Genomic DNA, 16,930 nt, shown 5'->3' on the forward strand with positions numbered 1-16,930 from the left:
AAACTTACAAATGTAACATTATCAAAGAAGGAATTCTTCTACACTCTTACAAAGACTACTAGAAGAAACAACAATTAAAAAGCTAAGAAAGCTGGGCGGTGGTGGCACACGCCTTTAATCCCAGCACTCGGGAGGCAGAGGCAGGCGGATCTCTGTGAGTTTGAGGCCGGGCTGAACCGACAGCCTCCAAAACAATACAGAGAAACCCTGTCTCGAAAAAAACCAAAAAACAAAAACAACAACAAAAAAAGCTAAGAAAATGTCTCAAAGGCGGTTTTTACAATCCCTCCTCCACAGTAAGGTAATGTTATGAAATAATCCAATCCATTCACAAAATAGCTCTCTGTATATCACTGTATATTTATGCATGACTGAGATAAGACTTTCCTTAACATTGTTATCTTGATAACCTGAAGCTGTTCTGTTACCTCTGGGCTCTCATGCTCTCCTATTTATACAGTGAAGCCCATGGTAAGTAGGAAGAAGCTCAGTATTGGCTCCTTCCACCATAGCCCTCACTTCCTCCACTTCCTCCACTTCCTGCAGGACCATAGTTTCCTCCACCATATGGTCTTCCCATGTTCTTGCTACCACCAAAGTTTCCACTCTTCATTGGGCCATGGTTAGAAGGTTTCTGGTTATAATTTCCAAAATCGCTATAATTTCCACTTCCATAATGTTCTCCTGCATAGCTGTAGCCCCCACCCTGGTTGCCATATCTAGGACCCCCACCACCATATCCTCATCTTTTTCCTCTATAACCAGGGTTACCTCCAAAGTTGCCACCTCCAGGTCCTCCTCCATACCCATTATAGCCATCCTCAAATCCATGTCTGCTTCCATACCCATCAGACCCCCCCCTCCAAGTTGCTTCCTGGTTCTGGTCCAAAATTGCTGCTGCCACCACCACCACCACCCACCACCACCACCACCACCACTACCACCACCACCACAAGAATACCCAAAACCAAAGTTTCCTTCTCGTCCACTCCTAGACCTTTGGACTTTCTGCATTTCTTGTCTAGACAATGCCTTTGTAACTTCTGTGTTGTGACCATTGATGGTATGATATTTTCACAATACAATTTTATCCGCAGGATCATGGTCATCAAAATTAACAAAACCAATGCCTCTTTTCTTCCCAGACTACCTATTTGTAATTATTTCAATATTATTAATTTCCCATATTCTTCAAAGTAATCTCTAAGGTGATGTTCCTCAGTATCCTCTTTAATTCCACCAACAAATTGTTTCTTCACAGTCATATGGGCTCCTCGTTTTCCAGACTCCTCTCTTTAGCTCAACCATCCTACCATCAATGGAATGAGGCCTTGCAGCCATGACAGCATCAACCTCAGCCATGGATGAGAATGTTACAAATCCAAATCCCCTTGATCTTTTGCTTGCAGGATCTCTCATAACCACACAGTCTGTGAGCTTTCCTCATTGCTCATAGTAGTTTCTCAAACTTTCTTCTGTAGTTTCAAAGCTTAAGCCACCAATAAAGAGTTTACAGAACTGTTCCTTTTCTCTCTGCATTGCGCACTCAGTCGCTTCAGCCGGATTTCCCAGCAGTCAAGCAAGATGAGAAAGACCTCCGTGGACACACATGTCATTTTTCGTGACAACTCTAGGAAACGAATACAAGTTTGACTGGAAAGGTCAGGAAGTGAGTTCAGGGGAGTATTGACCCACCTGCAGTTAGCAGAGCTCCCAGATAATTCCCAAGCACTTGTGGTGTGGGACGAATCTGAACCCTATAAATGACCAAAGGAAGTCAGATCTTGGCTGCTCATGGAGCAGCTGGGTATGACCTGAAATGTCAAGTGTAATGGAGGCATTATCACAGCATGGTCCCACTGAGCCTGAAGAGAGAGGGCTAATGTAGGAAATTGTATCACATGCAGGAAAGCCCAGGAGTTCACTTCAGTGCATAACTTTTCTCCCGACTTCAGGGTACAAACTAAACTGACAATGTTGTAAAATGAAAACTATATAAATATGAAACACTCCTCTTTCCTTTGTATGAAGCTTAACAGTTTAACTGGAGAGACTCATATAATTCTGTTAAGCCATTAAAACCTGAAATGGGAAAAATGTAGACATTAAATCACTAAAACTCACACTTTATTGAGTGCTTACTACGTGCTATGGATCAGGCTTAGGATAAAGATTTCATTCACAGGTAATTGTGAGTTCACTTCTCCAGCTTGGGATTCTTCAGCTTGGGATATGTAATAGGTTCCAGCCAATATAGCAAAACCCTGTCTTTAAAACCAAACCAAATCAAACAACAACAAATCGTATTTAAAGTGTTGCAAGGGTCCAGTGCCTGAGAACGCTAGTCTTGGGGCCGACCCAGTTAGCTCTTTCCCTCTGACCCTCCCAGATTTCTCATCTAGCCATCTCCATTCCTTTGTGTCAGCCACCTACGAACACTTTCTACCAGGGACTCCCAGTGGACACTCTGGACTGGGACTCAGGTAGGTGACTTTCATTATACTTTTAGTCCTCCATTATAATCTCGTTATTCTCATTCACAGTCATGTAGCCTCACGCTTGCATGTGCTCCTCCTCATACCCAAATTCCCCTCACTGGATACTCTACCTCTTGGAATAAACCCAGGGTCCCCATGGTGCTTTCATTCTTGTCTCTTCAGACATGGTTTTTATTTTTCCTACTGCAGCCTAATTTCAGGAGCCCTCTCCTCCCACTATACCTTCGTTCACTAAGGACCCCGACTCTTGGTGTATACTGAATTCTTATAGCTCTTTGGCATAGTCCCTCTCAGCCTTTTCACCTAGCATGTCTCTATTCCTGTCGGCCATTCATCAACCTGCACAAGCACTCTACCAGGGACCACAGGCCAACACATACTCATGTAAGATCCTGATAGGGAAACAGCAGCCAAAGAAAGGAATGCCCACCCAACAAAGACAAGACCAGATATCAAAACATAGAAACACCCCAATCATCATAACTCCGACTTGGACCCCAGTGTTAAAACACAAACAAACAGCCAAGACAATTTGCCTACGACAAGGATTTTAAAATAGCAATTATGAGTATGAACAAGGACCTTAGAGGGTGTGAATAAATCCCTTAATGAAGACCATGAAAACACAAAGAAACAGCTGGATGAGATAATGAAAACAGTTAAGAAGATGGAAGTAGAATTTATCAAAGAAGAGGGCTCACTAAAGAACACCCAAACTAAAAACTAGAAATGAAAATTTTTGGTCATCAAAAACTTCAGAGGTTAAACCCCACCAACATATCATAAGATATAGAAGACAGAATCTCAGGTGCTGTCTGGTAGACAAGGTAAAAGAGTTGGATTCCTCAATGAAAGAAAATGTTAAATCTAAAAAATCTCCAGGCAATCTATAGGAAATCAGGGATACCATGAAAATACTAAATCTGTGAATAATAGGGGTAGATGTAGGAGAAGAAAGCCAGGTCAACAGCATAGAAAATATTTTTAACAAATTCATGGAAGAAAATTTCCCTGACCTGAAGAAGGAGGTGCCTATCAAGGTACAAGAAACATACTTTCCTAGTGAGATTACTATTGCTGTGTTAAAACACCATGACGAAAGCAACTTGGTGAAGAAAGGGTTTCTTATACTTCCACATCACTGTTTGTCATCAAAAAAGTCAGGACAGGAACTCAAACAGGACAGGAACCTGGAGGTAGGAGCTTATGCAGAGGCCATGAGGAGTGATGCTTACTGGCTTGCTTCCTCAGCCTGCCTTCTCAAAGAACCCAGGGCCACCAGCCCAGGGGTGGCCCTTCTACAATGTGCTGGGCCATCTCACACCAATCACTAAGATAATGCCTTTCAGACTTGTCTATAGCTGGATCTCATGGAGATAATTTTCTCCATTGAGACTTCCTCCTCTCCAATGACTCTAGCTTTTATCAATTTGACATAAAACTAGCCAACACAAATACAAATACCAAATAGACAAGACCAGGAAATAAATTCTCCACAACACAGAATAAAGAAAGGATATTAAAAGCTGCAAGGGAAAATCAAATAAAGGCAGACCCATTAGAGTAATACCTGACATATGAATGGAGACTCTGAAAGCCAGAAAGGACCAGATGGATGTTTTTTCATCCATCCTAGACTGCTATACCTAGGCAGAACTACCAATCATAGTAGGTGGAGAAAGGAAAACATTTCACAATAAAACAAAATTCAAAGCCGGGCGTTGATGGTGCATGCCTTTAATCCCAGCACTGGGGAGGCAGAGGCAGGTGGATCTCTGTGAGTTGGATGTCAGCCTGGTCTACAGAGCAAGTTCCAGGACAGCCTCCAAAATGATACAGAGAAACTCTTTATTAAAAACAAAAACAAACCAAAAAAAAACCAAATTCAAGCACTATTATATATCAATCCAGCTTTACAGAAGGCACTAAAATGAAAACTTCAGTTTGAATAGGTTAGCCACACCCAAGAAGACACAAAGAACAAACTCCAGAATATTAAATCAAAAAAGGAGGAAAATAAAAACATGCCACAACAATAAAATAAAAGGAATCAATAAACACTGTTCACCAATAACCCTAAATATAAATGGTCTCAACTTTCCAATAAAAAGACACAAACTAACAGATTAGATTAGAAAACTTGATCTGTCTTTCTGCTGCATCCAAGAAACACATCTTAATATCAAAGACTGATATCACCTCATAGTAAAAGGATGAAAAAGGTATTCCGAACAAATGGAACGAAGAAACAAGCAAGTGTAACTACTTTAACACCTGACAAAATAGACTTCAAACCAAAACTAATCAGAAGCGATGGAGAACACTACATCTTCACCAAAGGGAAAATCCACCAAGAGGATTTTGCAATTCTAACTATGAATGCACCAAAAACAAGAGCACCCAAGTTAGTAAAAGATACACTATTACAGCTAAAATCACATATGGATCCTCACATAGTGATAGTGGGTGACTTCAAAACCCCATTCTTGCCAATAGGTCATCCATGCAAAAACTAAACAGAGAAATGTTAGAGTTAAGCATCATAATAACATCATAAATCAGTGGAACTTGTAGATATTCACAGAACATTTCATCCACATATATCAAGAGTGCTAATAGGCCTTAGTAATAAAAACCCCAAGTTAGATATCAGGATAAATGCTGAATTATGAGAGAAATAAAGGAGCTAGCCACACGAGAGACCTCTTATCTCTACTGAATCCTCAGATCAAAGGGGTGATCCTGTCCCTGCAAAACGTCAGACTGAATGCCATGAACTCCTGTCTCCTCCATCCTTATATTCCTCTCGTCACCCAGCTATATCACTCCTGTCTCCAGCTCCCTAGTTCTGAGATTAAAGTTGTGTGATCCCAAGTGCTGGGATTAAAGGTGAGAGCCACCACCACTTGGCTGTTTCTTGTTTAGACCAGCTCAATCTCATGTAGTCCAGGGTGGCCTTGAATTCACAGAGATTTGCCTGTCTCTGCCTCCCTAGTGCTGGGATTAAAGGTATGTGTCACCATTGCCTATATGACTAACTAGTGGCAGCTCTGTACTCCTGTCTTCAGGCAAGCTTTATTTGTTAAAATAAACAACAAAATAACATCATACCCAAACACAAAAGAATATACTTTCTTCTCAGCATCTGATGGAACTTTCCCCCAAATTGACCTTGTACTTAGACACAAAGTAAGTCTCAACAGATAGAAGAAAATTGAAATGACACCCTGTGTCCTCTCGGACCACAATAGATTAAAACTGGTTATCTACAACAGAAACAACAAAAGGTTTACAAATTAGTGGAAACTGAACAGCCACTACTAAATGAAAAACGGATCAACAAGAGTTAAGAAGGAAATTAAAACTGTCTAGAAATGAACAAAAATGAAAACACAACATACCCAAACCTATGGGACATAAGTTCAAAGCACTAAATGACTGCATTAAAATACAAAACCAAAACTGGAGAGATCACATATTAGCAACTTAATGTCACACCTGAAAGCTTTAGAACCACCAGAAATAATACTCAAAAGGAGTAGATGGATGGATTGTCAAAGGCCTTTACTGCATCTACCAAGATACTCATGCAGTTTTAGTCTTCTAGCCTGTTTATGTGGTAGATTACATTTATCAATGTAGGTATTTTGAACTATCCCTGTCTTTCTGTGACCAAGCTCACTTGATCATGATAGATAAGCTTTTTGGTGTGTTCTTAGATTCAATTTGCTAGTATTTTATTGAGAATTTTTACCCAAATGGATGGATTTCTTGATATGTATAGCCTACCAAAGTTAAATCAAGATCAGACAAGTAAAGAGACCCATGACTCCTAAGTGGAATAGAAGCTCAATTAAATTTTCTCAACCAAAAAGAGCCAGGGCTCTACAGATTCAGTGCAGAAATCTACCAGATTTTCAAAGAATTACTACCAATACTCCTCAAATTATTCCGCAAGTTAGAAACTGAAGGAACATTTCTGATTCTTTTTCACAAGTCCACCCACCCAAACCACACAAAGACCTTACAAAGATAGAAAATTATACAATGCTATTCTGTTATGAGCAAAATATTAGCAAACCAAATCCAGTAACACATCAAAAAGATCATCCACTATAATCAGGGCTTCATCATAGAGATGCTGGAATGGTTCAAAATATGTATATCAAGCCAGGCGGTGGTGGTGCACACCTTTAATCCCAGCACTAGGCAGAGGTGGGCAGATTTCTGTGAGTTAGAGACCAGCCTGGTCTAGAAGAGGTAGTTCCAGGACAGCCTCCAAAACCACAAAGAAACCCTGTCTCAAAGAACCAAAAAATGTATATCAATAAATGCAATCTACCACATAAATAGGCTGAAAGACAAAAACCATATGATCATCTCAGTAGATACAATAAAGGCCTTTGACAAAATTCAACACCCTTTCGTGATTAAGTTTCTGAAGAGACTGGGGATACAAGGTACATACTTCAATATAATAAGGCAATTTACAGCAAGCCCATAGCTAACATCAACCTAAATGGAGAGAAACTCAAAGCATTTCCACTAAAATCAGGAATAAGACAAGGATACCTTCTCTCTCCATACTTACTCATTATGGCACTTAGGTAGAGCAATAACTGAAGAGATCAAGGGGATACAAAAAAAGAAAGGAAGAAGTCAAAGTATCCTTACCTGCAAATTATACAATTTTATACACAAATGACCCTAAAAACTACACCTGGAAACTTCTACATCTGATAAACACTTTCAGCAAAGTAGCAATATATAAAATGAACACACAAAAATCAGTAGCCCTCCTATATACATATAACACTGAGAAAGAAATCATGGAAACAGTAGCTTACACATCATCATTAAAATAATATCTTGGGGTAACTCTAACCAAGCAAGTAAAAGACTTGTATATTAAAAACGTTAAGCCATTGAAGAAAACAGCCGAAGATGGAAAGATTTTCCATGCTCATTGATCAGTAGAATTAATATAGTTAAAATAGCCATTCTACCAAAAGCAACCTATAGATTCAACACACTCCCCATCAAAATTCTAACCCAGTTCTCCTCAGAAGTTAAAAACACAACTTTCAGCATCAGATGGAGACACAAAAAGCTCAGTAAAGTTTAAAAAAAACCTGAATAAGAAAAGAAATGTGGAGGTGTCACCATCTGAGATTTCAAGTTGTACTACAGAGCTATAGTAATAAAACAACATGGTATTGTCATAAAAACAGACATATTGACAAAGGGAAATGAAATGAAGACCAAGAAAAATCCACAAACCTTTAGACACCTGCTTTTTAACAAAGAAGCCAAAAATACATGCTGGAAAAAACCCCAGCATCTTCAGCAGATGATACTGGTAACACTGGATGGCTGCATATTGAATGAAAATAGATCCATACTAATCTCACTGCACAAAAATCATCTCCAATGGATAAAGTGCCTACACATAAGACTAGATACCCTGAATCTGATAAAAGAAAAAGTGGGGGATAACCTTGAATACATTGGCACAGGAAAAGACTGTCTGAAGGGGACACTGATAGCACAAGCACTAAGATCAAAAGTTAGTAAGTGGGACCTCATGAAACTAAAGGCTTCTATTTAGCGAAGGACATCATCTTCTGGACCAGTGGTTCTCAACTTGTGGGTCTTGACCCCTCATGGGGGGGTTCAAATGACCCTTTCACGGGGGTCACATATCAGGTAGTCTGCATATCAAATATGTACCTTATTACTCATAACAGTAGCAAAATTAGTTATGAAGTAGCAACAAAAGTAATTTCGCGCTTGAAGATTACCACAACATGAGGCACTGTATTAAAAGAGTCACACCATTAGTAAGATTGAGAACCACTGATTTGGACAAAGCAATGGTCTACAGAATAGGCAAAGATCTTTACCATCTCTAAAATACATAAAGAACCAAAAAGAAAAAAAGGAAAACCTGGACATTAAGGAAACAAATTGCCCAATTAAAAATGGGGTGTAGGGAGAGGCTGCCTTAAATGCTCTTCCCCAATAATGAGATTGATGACTACCTTATATGCCATCCTAGAACCTTAATCCAGTAGCTGATGGAAGCAGAGGCAGACACCCACAGCTAAACATTCAACTGGTCCCCTGGAACCCAGTTGCAGAGAGGGAGGAGTGATGAGCAAGGGGGTCATGTCCAGGCTGGTGAAACTCACAGAAACAGCTGACCTGAACAAGGGGGAGCTCATGGACCCTAGACTGTTGGCTGAGAGACCAGCATGGAACTGATCCAGACACCCTAAATTTGGGTGTCAATGAAGAGGCCTTAAATCTATGGGGCTTTGGGTAGTAGATCAGTATTTATTCCTGGTATATGAATGGACTTTGGGAGCCCTTTCCACATGGAAGGATGCGCTCTCAGTCTAAACACATGGGAGAGGGCCTAGGCTCATTCTGGGATGATATGACAGATTTTGGAGATCCCTCATAGAGGGCCTCACCATCTCTGGGGAGTGGAGTGGGGACTGGGTGGAGGATTGGGGGAGTTGATGGGGGCGGATGAGGAGGTGAGGGAGAGAGAGCTGGGATTGACATGTGAAGCAAGCATGCTATGTTTCTAATTTAAATTAAAAATAAAAGAAAAATGAGGCATAGATATAAGTTGAGAGTTTTTAAAAGGTGGAACACAAATGGCTGAGAAACACTTAAAGAAATGTTCAACATCCTTAGGGAAATACAAATTAAAACTACGTTGAGATTTATTCTTACAGCAGTCAGTGTGTCCAACATCAAAAAAACAAAACAAAAACAAACAAACAAACAAATAAAAAACAAATGGAAGCTCATACTGGTGAGGATTTGGGGAAAGAGGACCATTTATTGCTGGTGGGAGTATGAACATGAATGGATACCATGGAAATCAGTGTAGTAGTTCCTCAGGAAGTTGGGAATATCTACCTCAAGATCTAGTTGTACCATTCTTGGGCATATACCTGAAGGAATTTACTTCCTACTACAGAGATGCTTACTCATTCATGTTCACCGGTGTTTTATTCATAATAGTCAGAAATTGGAACTAGCCTAGGTGTCTATCAGCTGGTTAGATAGATAATAAAAATGTGACACATTTACACAATGGAATATTATTCAGCTCTTTAAAAATATCCAAAATTATGAAATGTGCAAGAAAATGAATGGTTGTAGGAAAAAACCGTCCTAAGGTAACCTGGACCTCAAAAGACAAATATTGAAAATATTGAATGTTTTCACTTATATGTAGCATTTAAACCTTTAATTGGTGTACTACAACCTATGTAACCATAGAGGTTACATATGGAGTAAGGGACTAGGGGGAGAGGGTGATCTCCTAAGGAAAGGTAAATGGAATATATTGTTTGGAGGTGATGGGGAGACTGAATGGGAAGACTAAATGGAGAGGAGGAAGGAAGAGGGGAGAAGAGAAAGAGTATGGGGAAGGACTACTAACATTAAGGGTAAATTGAGAGGCCACATGGAAAACTACTGCTGTAGAAGCTTCCTAATATATATATACATGAAAGAAATCTAAATGGCATTTAAAAAAAAGCAAAGGAAGATAATACTCAACTAGATACCTTATGCCACCAAGTAAAATCTCTAGTGACAAGAATAAGTTACATACAGTTGAGTTATTGGTGAAAGGGGCACCAAGAAAATCCCCAAACATCTCAGGCTATTACTAAGGCTGTTAGTTTCTCTCCAGGAACTGATGGTAAGGCTCTATTGCTAAAAACAACATTTATATATAGTTCATCACATATGTAAGATTTAATTTGGTACCTAAACTAGAGTCTTCATTCCTACTGACTAGCATTGACAGTACTGGAAGGTAATCAGCATGCTACCAGAAGGAAAAAGTAAACATCAAGCCAGTTAAAACCCTGTACTACCATGGTGCACTGCTTACAACAACAACAGTGGAACAAACATTGTGGGAGTAGTCAACCACATTCTGATTGATTTAAGGCCCATTCCATGAGACAAAACCCATGGCTGACACTGCTTGGGTGGCCAGGAATCTGAGACCCAAAAGGCCATAGACCTAGGGGAAAACAAAGTACTATTGTTCTGACAAAGGAACATAAAATGCTCCTAATACATTCAACTATACCTATAAAGTGGTTCCTCACTCAACCATTTTGAGAAAAGCGTCTTGCAGTAGATGGGGACTAACACAGAGTTCCACAGATTGACAATATGCATACTGAGAGATTTTTGAAACATTCTGTCTTAAATGGGATGTCTTCAACAAACCCTCCCTTCAGAGCTGAGGGAGCTATGCAGAAAAAGGGACAGAAATATTTTAAGAGCCATAGGGGATGGATGACTGCAAGGGAAGTATCTTCCAGCTCCACATATGAACTTTGGAGACTAGCATCATGGACAGGGCCTACACAGGTCCAATCCAGATGGGTTCCCAGAACTGAGATGGGAAAGTGGGTACAAGCCCCCATCACTAATCAAAAAGCTATTTGCACTTAACACTTGCTTGCAAAGAAAAAAATAGCATTCTCCAATGGAATATCACTGGGTATATTAACCACACTTCAGGACAGGGTTCATGCCTTGGATTAGATGACCAGAACAAAATTATTTCAATTATAGTTTTGTGTCATTGTGTCTCAAATTTCTTTGCTTGGGTATATATTTTTGTCTTATTGTTCTTTTGTTTGTATATTTTCATTTCCATTTTTTGTAGGCATGTGTGTATGTGTTTGTTTTAGTGTCTTAGGGTTTTTTGTTTGTGTTTTTGTTATTGTTTTGTGTTTTGTAAAGAGGGAAAGAAAGATAGGATGTAGAGTTGTGTGGGAGGGGAGATGGACAGAATCTGGGAGGAGTTGGGTGAGAGGAGAAGTATGATCAGAATATACTTTATTGAAATTTTTTGATAAAAATAGTTTTTTTTAAAAAAAGTGCAATGATAGATCAGGAGAGATGGCTCAGCAGTGGTTTAGAGCACTTGGGTTTTTTGTTGTTGTTGTTGTTTTGTTTTTGGAGACAGGGTGTCTCTGTATTGTTTTGAACTCTGTCCTGGAACTTGCTTGGTAGACCAGGCTGGTTTCAAATTCACAGAGATCTGCCTACCTCTGCCTCCCCAGTGCTGGGATTAAAGGCGTGCACCACCAACGCCCAGCCAGTTTAGAGCACTTGTTGCTCTTGTAGAGGACCTGTGTTCAGTTCCCTGCACCCACACATATGCTCATAACCACCCATAACTCTAGTTCCAGAGAATCCAATGCCCTCTTCTGACTTTTGTGGGCACCAAGCATTCATGTGGTGTGGCTACCTGCAGGCAAAATACTGATACACATAAAATAAAAGAAAAAAAACCTACAGGGTTAGAACCTTTGCTTAATAGGGAAGAATCACTAAGCCTGGGATTTTTTTCATTAGATGTTTGAATAATTAAAAAAGGAAGTCAGAGGTTATAACTTCTGATATGAACTTACTCAAAGAACATAAAAAGAGAAACAGGAGGTTTACTAGCTCGTTTTAATACTTCAATATGAGATTAGCGAGGACACTCAATTTATGAAAATAGAACATTCTGAGGGTGGGAAATATTGCCATAAGACTCAAAATAGAATCCTTAAATTAAAATTTTAAATAAAGGCTGCAAAGAGAAAATTGAATCCTGAAGTAAATTGAATTGGTGAATTAGAGAGGATGAGGTTGAAAAATTGTTTCAGAATACAGAAAAAATATATGCCTACATGATCATATGTATGTGAAAGAAAGACACATGGAGAATAAATCCAACACATTTCACTGGTTTAATAAAAGCTCCAAAAGGAGAGAACAGTGACAGAGAAGGTAACAATAATAAAAAAGTAACAGGAAAATGTCTTAAGTTTCAAAAACCCTGATACCTACTAGCTATCAAGTAAAATTAGGGTAGACTCCCACACAAAGCTCAGTGCACTTTTCTTTCTGCACTTAGGCACAGCCAAAAAGTAAACAAAACATTATCTAGAAAGGGGAGCAATAAGTGTTTCAGCCCACTGCTTTTTACCTTACAAGTGCTAGATGATAGGGAAAATGCTACTCAAGAATTTATTTGGAACATGGACATGCAGCTCAGTTGGTAGGGTAGTAGCCTAGCATGCAAGAGGCCTGGAGTTCAATACCCAGCACTACACTGGGCAGGTGGCACTCCTCTGAAATTCTAGCAGTTGGGGGTGGAAGCAGGAGGCTTTGAACTTGAAAGTCATCATTGGCTACCTGGTGAATTTGAGGCCAGCCTTGGGATACAGGAGGTATCTATCCTCAGAAAAACTCAAGAGCTCATGAAATTTTCGTCTTCTGGGGAAAAATTCCTTGTAGAGGCCTGATAATGGTCAAGAAGCAATCAATCAATCAATCATGTAAATTAGAAGAGGCCAGAGCACTACAGAAGATATTCAAAGGAAGGACACATAACATTATTACTGTTCAAATAATTTCTACTAACACTGTAAGTTTTATAAAATTCAGCAAATGTTCAGCTACCATGAATGAACATTATATATCAGCAATAAAGCTCTTATAAAAAGATGAAACAAAGATATACTTTAGAGACAATTTGAAGAAAGGCTAGGTGGCAAAAATAAAAGAATAGAAGATTTCAACCTAATTGGTGATCAGAAAATAGAAAATTAAAGATACACCAATTTGTATCTATTAACCTGAGTGTCAAAGATCACTGTGTGTGACATTACCAAGGTATTAGTAGCTAAGGAAACAGAAACTCAGTCTATTGATAGGACTTTAAATTTAATACTATGAGGAATTCAGTAATAATGGACCAAGTTGAAGACTTCTGCTTCAATATACCTGGAAGATACTTGCACATGTTGTTGTTGCAAGAGCAAAAACATTAGAAATAAACTGTATGTTCATCAGAAGACAAAGAAATAATGGTGAATCTCACATTGCATGATGTGTGTGTGTGTGTGTGTGTGTGTGTGTTACAATTAGCGAATTACATTTGTGATTCAAGCTTAGTAACTATAGCATGAATAATAAAAACTCAGAGACAAATATTGGGGTTAAAGTTGAAGATTAGAAAAGCAAAGCTGCTGGCCGCTAGAGTTCTCACCTCTACCAATGCTTAGACACAAGGGGTATCGTCCTTAGACTGCCTTAGAATGCACATCTCTCTTGTCTCCTCCTGCCTTATATTCCTCTATTCACCCAGTCATATCACTCCTGTCTCCACCTCCCTAGTGGGATTAAAGGTGTGTCACTCCAAGTGCTGGGATCACCTTTGTGTGAGCTTTGTTTCTCTTTTAGACAGATTCAATCTCGTGTAGTCCAGGATGTCCTTGAGCTCACTGAGATACACCTGCCTCTGTTTCTCAAGTGCTGGGATTGAAGGTGTGTGTCATAGTGTGACCACTATGGATGTGGCTGGCTTTGCATTCTGATCTTCAGGCAAGCTTTATTTGCTATATCATAAACAAAATATCACCACAAGTAAGAGGTCAACAGATTCTAGGATGGTATGCACACCATGCATCCATGTAGGGTTTACTAGCTCTCAAAGCCATACAAACATTTATGTGAACGGCATGGATTTATATAAGCAGCTAATGAAAAATTAGAGTTAAATAGAGATGTATGGAATTAGTAATGGCCATTGCTTCAGGGAGGGTGGGCTGGAGAGCTTTGGTAAAGTGTATGGTAACATGGCACTCCATTCTCATAGCATTTTGCCTCCTTTATTAAAATCTAAATCACAAGCAATACTAACATTTATTAATTCTGAAGAATGGGCATCTGGGTGTTTGTTTTGTCACTGTATTTTATTTAAAACCTTTCATACATATCCCAAAGTGGAATAAATATCTAACCTTATGTTCCTGTAGCAAGGTTTCTCCTGGAAGATTGACTGATGGGTTTCTAGAGGGAAGGCAGGAAGTCCATAAAACTTCTGAAATGCTATTTTCAACTGACTGTACCTGTGTTTGTTTGGTGAGTGAATACAACTCAATCTCTTTTTTTAAAAAAAATAGTACTTAGCAGTGGTTTTGATTTGTTCAGTAGTTGAAAGAGTTAGCGGCTGGGCCCAGAGATTCTGAATACACTGCAAATTGCACTCCCACCTCCACACAATAAAGAGTTGACCAACTCCAAATGCCAATTACAAGCTAGGAACTACATTCTATAGAGAATAATTTAAAAACTCACCAGTTGTTTAAATACATAGACATGCTCTTTTCTTTATGTAACAGGAAGTCAGGAGGTTGCTGGCACTGGTTCAGTGTCTCAAGGCTGTCAGGATCCAGTTCACCATGTTCCCGATGCCTTTTCCTCGGTCTCATAATGGATGCTGAAGCTTCAAGGCATCAGCTCCAGTGCCCAAACAAATCAAAAGAAGGACTACAAGAGGAAAGAATAATTCTGTATTTCCAAAAGACTTTTCTAGAAACTCCCAGTACACATTTTCTCAGGTGTTTCTGCATCACAAAACCTTCCTTGCCTGTTTCAAGAATTTAGTTTGGGGCTTTGTTATCTTGATACCAGAAGAAAGTGAAGGGTTTGGAATGAGTGTGGAGTAAATCAACTCATCACATACTGCAAAACGGAATAGGTTAAATTCTTATATGAAAAATTTTCATTATTTTTATTACTTTTTTTTTTAGAAAAAAGCTTGCTTCACATGTCAATCCCAGCTCCCTCTTCCTCCCCTCCTCCCGCACCCCCCCCCAGCCTCCCACCCTATCCCCACTCCCTTCCACATAGGGGATATCCAGAGTCTGTCATTTCATTCAGAGCAGGGTCCAGGTCCTCCCCCAAGAGTCCAGGCTGAGAGAGCATCCCTCTTTGTTTTATGGACACACAAAGTCCATTTGTATGCCAGGGGTAAATACTGATCTACTGCCCAGGGCCCCATAGGTTGCCCAGGCCTCCTCACTGACTCTCACATTCAAGGGGGTTTGGATCAGTCCCATGCTGGCCTCCCAGCTGTTCGTCTGGGGTCCAAGAGCTCTCCTCTGTTCAGATCAGCTGTCTGTGCTGGTTTCACCAGCCCATTCTTTACCCATTTGCTCATCACTTCTCCCTCTATGTCACTGGGTTCCAGGAGTTCAGTTCATTGTTTAGCTGTGGGTGTTCGCTTCTGCTTCCATCAGTCACTGGATGAAGTTTCTAGGATAGCATATAAGGTAGTCATCAAGCTCATTATCAGGAATGGGCATTTAAGGTAATCTCTCCACTATTGCTTAGTTTGCTAGTTGGTGTCATCCTTGTAGATCACTAGAGGTCTCACTGGTGCCAGATCTCTCTTCAAACCTATAATGACTCCCTTCATTATGGTATTTCTCATCCTGCTCTCCCCCTATTCTTCCCCCAACTCAACCTTCTTGCTCCTCCATGACCTACTCTCTCCTCCTCTTCTCCCCTTCTCTTTTTCCCAGCTCCCCCTTCCCCCCACTGCTCCCAATCTGTTCAGGAGATCTTGCCTCATTCCTCTTCTCTGGGGTACCATTCATATCTCTCTTAGGGTCCTCCCTGTTTCCCAGACTCTTTGTCAGTGGAATTTTAGGCTGGAACTCCCCTGATCCATGTCTAAATTCCATATATGAGTGTGTACATACCAGGTTTGTCTTTTTGTGATTGGGTTACCTCACTCATGATAGTTTCTTCTAGTGCTATCCATTTGCCTGCAAATTTCAAGGTTCCATTGTTCTTTTCCCACTGAATTGTACTCTATTGTGTAAATGTACCACATTTTCTGTATCCACTCTTCAGTTGAGGGGCATCTAGGCTGCTTCAGATTACAAATAATGCTGCTATGAACATAGTGGAACAGATGTCCTTGTTGTATGAATTTGAATCTTTTGGATATATGCCTAAGAGTGAAATTGCTGGGTCTTGTGGTAGACTGATTCCCATTTTCCTGAGGAATCTCCATACTGATTTCCAAAGTGGCTGTACGAGTCAGCACTCCCACCAGCAGTCGAGGAATGTTCCCCTTTCTCCACATCCTCTCCAGCATAAATTGTCATTGGTGTTTTTTATTTTAGCCATATGACAGGGGTGAGATGGTATCTCAGAGTTGTTTTGATTTGCATTTCCCTGATGGCTAAGGATGTTGAGCACTTTCTTAAGTGTCTCTCAGCCATTTTAGACTTCTCTATTGAGAATTCTCTATTTAGTTCTGTACCCCACTTTTTAATTGGGCTCTTTTGGTGTTTTGGAGACTTGCTTCTTGAGTTCTTTGTAAATTTTGGAGATCATCTCTCTGTCAGATGTGGGGTTAGTGAATATCTTTTCCCATTCTGTGGGAAAGCAAGAGTGAAGAATCAATAAAAATAAAAACAGAAATCAGTATGTTTAAAAGGAGAGGGGACCTAATAGATCTACCAACGTCCCATTTTTGGTTCGTCTTTTCCTCCATATTAGGTTGGATTTTTTATTTTCCCTTGATTTTAAAA

General features: G+C 39.8%; 1 pseudogene; it reads right to left on the reverse strand.

The window, feature by feature from the left end:
* Nucleotides 1–487: 487 nt before the first annotated feature.
* On the reverse strand, nucleotides 488–1,539 carry LOC101828015 (annotated as a pseudogene).
* Nucleotides 1,540–16,930: the final 15,391 nt, after the last annotated feature.

This window comes from Mesocricetus auratus, unplaced genomic scaffold, assembly GCF_017639785.1.
Source record: "Mesocricetus auratus isolate SY011 unplaced genomic scaffold, BCM_Maur_2.0 Super-Scaffold_15014, whole genome shotgun sequence".
In the NCBI taxonomy this organism is placed as follows: Eukaryota; Metazoa; Chordata; class Mammalia; order Rodentia; family Cricetidae; genus Mesocricetus; species Mesocricetus auratus.